The sequence below is a fragment of the Apteryx mantelli genome, chromosome 3, assembly GCF_036417845.1.
Source record: "Apteryx mantelli isolate bAptMan1 chromosome 3, bAptMan1.hap1, whole genome shotgun sequence".
In the NCBI taxonomy this organism is placed as follows: Eukaryota; Metazoa; Chordata; class Aves; order Apterygiformes; family Apterygidae; genus Apteryx; species Apteryx mantelli.
In genome coordinates this window covers 103820986-103826985 of record NC_089980.1, presented here as the reverse complement: position 1 = coordinate 103826985, position 6000 = coordinate 103820986, and the positions used below count along the sequence as shown (strand labels likewise).

The 6000-nt window shown below is 44.5% G+C and overlaps 1 protein-coding gene across 1 annotated transcript in view; it reads left to right on the top strand.

Moving 5' to 3' along the window:
- Positions 1 to 843: 843 nt before the first annotated feature.
- MYO6 (myosin VI) overlaps positions 844 to 6000 on the top strand; it is a 130562-nt gene continuing 125405 nt past the window's right edge. The window contains exon 1 of the mRNA XM_067294094.1: positions 844 to 879. The gene's annotated coding sequence lies outside the window, so the exon portion shown is untranslated. The remainder of the gene's footprint in view (positions 880 to 6000) is intronic.

Sequence of the window (6000 nt, the reverse complement as noted above, 5' to 3'; positions counted from 1 at the left end):
CCAAAAAAAAAAAAAAAAAAACCAACCCAAAACCAAAACGACTAAACACCAGTTTCTGGTGCTAGAAAGAAAAAGCCTGATGAGACCTCGCAGACCGCTCCTGCCCAAGCCCCCAGGACGTTTTACCCAGGGGAAGCGCCCTGCGTCTCCGCCCGCTGCAGGGGGGCACCCCGGCGCCATGGCCCCCACCTGGGGCGGGGCCAACGGTCACCGCCCGGCGCGCGGCCCCCTGCAGCGCGGGAGGGGGCGGGGCGGGAGCAGCCCCGCGCCTTCAGGTGAGGCGGGCGGCGGGAGCCGCGGAGCCAGCGCCGGGCCCGGGCGGGAGAGCAGCTGGCTTGCTGCCACCGTGGGGGCAAAGTCTCGCCCTTGGCCCGGGTAAGGCAGGTGCCGCCCGCTCGCAGGCCACGGACGCGGGGCCCAGCGGCGGCTTGGCGGAGCGGGGGCGGTGGGGGAGACCTCGCCTCGTCCCCCCCCCGACCCGAGGGAGGGGAGAGGGCGGGGGGGGGACGCGCTGCCCCCAGAGCGCCGCGCCCCTGGCCGAGCCCGCTGCCGCCCGGCTCAGCGCGGGGCCGAGCCCGAGCCCTGCCCTGCGCGCAGCGGCCTTGGCGGCCGCGGAGAGGCCCGGACGGGCAGCGCAGGCTGGGGGGCGGGCAGGGTCTCCCGGAGTGGCAGCGCCGGCCGGCCCGAGCCGCGCTTCCCCTACCGCCGCCCCCTCCCCCCGCCGCGGTGGCTGCCCTCGCCGCGCAGTCTCCGCCCCCGGCCGGCCCCCGCGGCGCTGACGTCCCGGGCGGCTCGCCGGGCCGCGCCGGGGGGCGGCGCAGAGCAGCGCGGCAGCGGAGCCAGCCGGGCGCGGAGCGCGTAGCGCCGCCGCCACAGCAGGTAACTCGGTGCCGGGCCGTGCCGCGACGGAGGGGGAGGGGGGGTGCGGCGTCACCCGGCCGGGCCCCACGGCGGCGGGTTATTGCCCTTCACCCTTCCCCGCTGCGTCCTGCCCCTGCCGTGCTCGGCGGGCGGGCGGGCGGTGCCCTCCGTCCCCCCCCCCCCCCCCCGGCACCTCCTGGCCGCGCTGCGGGCCGCCGCGGCAGGTGCGGGCGGCTGCTGCGGGCGTCGGGAGCCGCTGCCCGGGGGGTGCCCGCGGGCTGCCCGCCAGCGCCGGCCGGGAGGGTCTGGTAACTCTGCGTCTGTAACGTGCTTCCCAAAGGGGTGGGGGGAAGCGGGGGCTTCCCGGAGCGCCGCTGCGAGCGTAGGTGCCCTGTGGTATTAAACGTAGGCATTGTAATAATACGCAGTAGTTAGTTCTTTAAAAGTTTAGCAAGCCTAAAACAGAAGGTGAATACTTCAGTGGAGAGGATTAGAGTTTGAAACATTAAACGTTGAGAACAGAAGCTTCAGTTGCATTCAGTAGATCTCACCTTACGCATCTCTTTAATTAAATAAACATATTACCATTAACGTGGGAGAAGAAACACAAGGGCAGAGGATGCGTCCCAAGCAGTCAGATACTGGTCCTGTGGTCTGAAAGCTTGCCTAGAGCCAGTAGCTTCAAGTGAAAGCTTTTAAATGTATATGTGGAATCAGGAAGAGTCTTCCTGGGAGCATTCCTGAGGTTTCCCTTTAAGTTCTTATCAGGATGGTTTTTAGCATAGCCAGACCTTCCTTATTAGATACAATCATAGATTACAGTGCTTTTCCTTTACCTCATGAAATGTCATTGGACTTTTTCTTGTTCCTTTAGCATCATCTCCTGTAAAATGCCATACATGCTAAATTATACTGGGTTTCATTTTAATTCCTCTCAATTCAAAAACATTGCTTTGTCCTTGCAAGGAAAATGAATTTTTTTACGGCATTGACATACTCCAGAGTATGACTTGAACTATAATTAAAACACATCTTCTGTTGAAGCAAATTTGGAAATCAATGTGCATAAGCATGATATACTACCAAAAGCTGTTTTTCAATTTCTGTTAATTATGTTTATTACTGAATAGGAAATCTTAAATAAAAATATTCTTCCCCTTAATCTGCCATCACTTGGATACAATTTATAATGTATCATATTTTTTGTGGATGCTTGCCTGGTACTTGCTAGTCAGATTCCTAGCTAGTAAATCCCAATGCCATCAAGAGACCCATAAAGTTAAAATAGCTAAATTAATAGATTACAGATTGCACAAATGGATGGTTATTACCTGTTATTTCACTTAAATATTGCTGACTGTGTCAGCTTTTTTTTTTTTTTTTTAAACAAGAGTGGAGGGAAGTAGTATGTCATGACATCAAAATTAGTGTCCTGTCTTGCTATTGGAAGGAAAAGAACTTTCTTTGAAGTGAGCTAATTTCTTACGGTTCAGTTGACGTTATTAGGCTGTAAAATGGCCTATGAACTTGGTTAGCAGTCATCAGAGTACAAAGGTTGACAGCATAGTTAAGTTTTCCTTTTGTTACAAGTGTGACAAATTAACAGAGAATAGAGAGAAACAAACTCTGAAATTAAATGTGATCTGCAGTTTATTTTTTCAATAGAGAAGAATGCTAGGAAAAAAATCTGGTAACAGTAAAAATGATTTAAGTTATCCTAGTGAAAGTCTGAAAGTACAAACAAATGCCTTCTTGCAATATTTGTTTAAATATCATTGTAAAACAGTGCTAATGTGCAAGATAATTGTGTACATTTTATAAAATAACTGCAAAGAAAAGAGCAAGTTCATTGTTAGAGGTGGGAGAGTAAATATGAAAACTAAGTGGCATAGCAGAAGGTAGAAACCTTTGCACTGATTTTAATAAAACAGAAATTAAAATTTAGCTTGACTATTTTAGTAGATTTTTTTAAAATGTGTATAAATTAATCTATTTAGTGAAAGTACAGTTATGCCTTTCTGGAACTATAAAGCCAACAGAATGAATATAACGGTAGTTAAAGACTGCTGCAAGGCTTAAAAGCTATCTGAATTAGAAAACATGACAGAATTAGTGTGCAGAAATTGTGAATATGTACAATTGTAATAAACTAATCCCCCAGCCCCGTACTCTGACTTGAGTGGGCTTTCATGTATAATCTACACTAAATACTGTATCCTTCAGAATCCAGGATCGCTATGCATCTTTGTTTTGATGTTCAGTCACATAAGCCAGGTAAAGTAGCGGTTTCTTGTACCTGGCCTGCAAGGTCACAAAAGGGGCTTGTGAATACTTCATATTCTCTTGATATTTAATAACACTGGTCTGAAGAAAACTTTGAAGTTTTAGAAATTTTGACAGGAGAAATATGATACATGATAATATTGTGAGTGATGCAACAAAGGTGAGGAGGGATGAATTTTTTTATTTTCTCAGTACAAGATACAGAAGCATAGAATTAAACTGGCAATTTCAAAACAGACAAAAGGGATTGGTCTTTACCCAGTGTGTAGTTAGTTAAGCTTTGGAAATCCTTTCTGAAGCATGTGGATACTTAAAGTTTAGAGGGACTCGATTAGCAACAGGACAAATTCATGGAGGGAAAATTCACAAAAGCATATTGTGTACAGAACACCTTTTCTAGCTCAGGAATTTGCTGAGCTGCAAACTGTTGGAAGCTGGGAGAATATACGAGGAGAGTATTACTCCATTTTTGTACTCATTCCAGGCAGACAGCGTACTTGAAACAACAGATCTGCCATCTGACTAAGTAGGGCTGCTCTTAGTAAAATTATTTATTAATCTAAAATATTTGGGAACAGCCGAGGAAAAGGGACCAAGTCTAGATACTATAACTATTTAGTGGATGATTGTTCTCAAGGAGTAATTATGTGTCATCATCAAACTGGGAGGATAGTTCAAGTAGTACTATGGGGTGGTTCTGACACCTTTGTATTTGGTGTTGTCATTAATATCTTTGATGAATAGAATATGTGCAAAGTTTGAAGAAGACTGAGTAGGGGTTTCAAGTCCTGTTTTTGATGCTTTGTTTTGGAGGAGAGGAGTTTTTGATAAATTGGATGGGTGTATTCAAGTACAAAATACTGTCCTTAGGAAGGAGATCTCATAACGCAGATGGAAAAAGTTGACTTGGCAACAGTGCCATGAAAAAGGATCTGAGGGTTGTGAGGGATCACAGTAAGCAATAGGATGCAGTAATGTAAAAGTTTATCATTCAATTCTTGATATTAATGAAGTCTAAGAATAAATTTGTTCAGTTTTGGGTACTGCCTTTTAAGAAAGATAAATGCAGACTTCACAGTCTGGCAGATATGGTCATCAAGGTTGAGAAAGGGTTGGAGAAAGCAAGATCTACAAAGAATGATTAAGCTAAGCAAGCTCAGTTTCAGCAGAAGTAAGAGTAGATGTGGGGACAGGAGGGTGCCACAGTCTTAAATTTTATAAGGAGTGGTCTTTGTCATTCTGTCAGTGACCGCATCAAATAAGAAGGAAACAGTCTGTACCAAAGGTTTGATTCAGTTAGTAAAAGCTATTATGCTGTTGAGAAAAACTGGAACAAGCTGAGGTTGTGGAATCTCCTTTTTGGGAAGGGTTTTAAAAGTAGAATAGGACTCGTATTAAGGATATATTAAAGACTTCCCTCAAAACTGTTCAACAACTTCTTGTGCAGGGAGTTGAACTTGATGAGTTCTTTGGATACTGTTTGTATTCTATCAATCATAAGTATATATGGAAAAAGACATTTCGGTGCTCAAAATAAACACAGTTTCTGTAATACGGAACTAGAAGATTTTGGTGACCTGATGTTACAGCTTTTGGGCCTAAAAGTAGTATTGAGGCAAACTATTTAAACATGCATTCAACAACAAAATGCTGTGTTTCAGGAACGTGGACCGTAATCTTGTATCATCTATCCCCCATCAAGGATAGAAACTGAAGTATTTGTCTTCTACCACAGTGTATATACTGTACCTGACTTCATAATCTTTGTCCAAATGTTATAATGTCTTCTGTTTTGATATGTTTTTAAATAATTGTCAGTCTGCAATGCATCTGATTTTTGTAAGCAGAGTACATTTGTTTAGGTACCATCATTTTGAAGCAATTACAATCTGCTATTTAAAATATGCATGAGCAAATAAAAATTGCTTGGTGACTTAATATTTTAACATAGCATACCATCTATTTAGGTTTTTGTTCTGCTGTTACTTGGAATGACCATATTACACTTGTATTTCTTCTTGTAAATACTGGTGATTGAATCTAAAATACATGTTTCTGAATTTTTGATAGACATTATGGTAGTATAACGAACACATGGGAAAAACACAGTTCTTGAAGTCAGTAAATGAGGTAATTTCTTACTCCTCCCCCCCAAATAAAATTAGTTTTACAAAGCTAAATGAGAAGTCTTGACAATTTCCTCTGAGGTTTCAATGACAAGAAAAAAATACATACAAGCTTAGGCACTTTTAATTTCTGGTAGAATTATTTATATAGGAAATGAGTCGTATCTATTAATATTTAATAATACGTATGTTATTGAAAAGAACGTGCTAATTCTGCCTTTCAGTAAATGACTATCTTAGAATATGAGTTAAAAAAAGATTGACCTAGTCAAAGTGAATTCTGACTTTGTTTTGTTGAACGGCATGCAAAACCGAGCCAGTCCGTGGTGGGGCTGGGAAGAGCAGGTTCAGTTCTGTTCCATAGCTGTGGTATGTGTCAGAGTTTAAAGGCAAAGCCTGTTGTGATCAGTGGAGCGGTTAACATGGCCTTGCAGAAAATGATTTGGGAGCCCTTGCAGCGCACTAAATTTTTCCCACTGAGTGAGTGAAAAGGGAATGAGTTGCAGTGAGGCTATGCCTACCCCACAGTCACAGTGTCGACTGCAGCTCCTGTAGGCATGCTCAAGTTATGCAAGCTAATTTACAGCTACTGTTGGTAGCATGGTAGGAACAAATTCTTGGTTAGTGTGGTTTGGTATCTATGCTGCCATTACTACCCTGCAGGTGGTACCCAGGGTTTATGTGACTTGTAAACCATTTCTGTCAAAAAAATTTTTTCCCATCAGCTGAA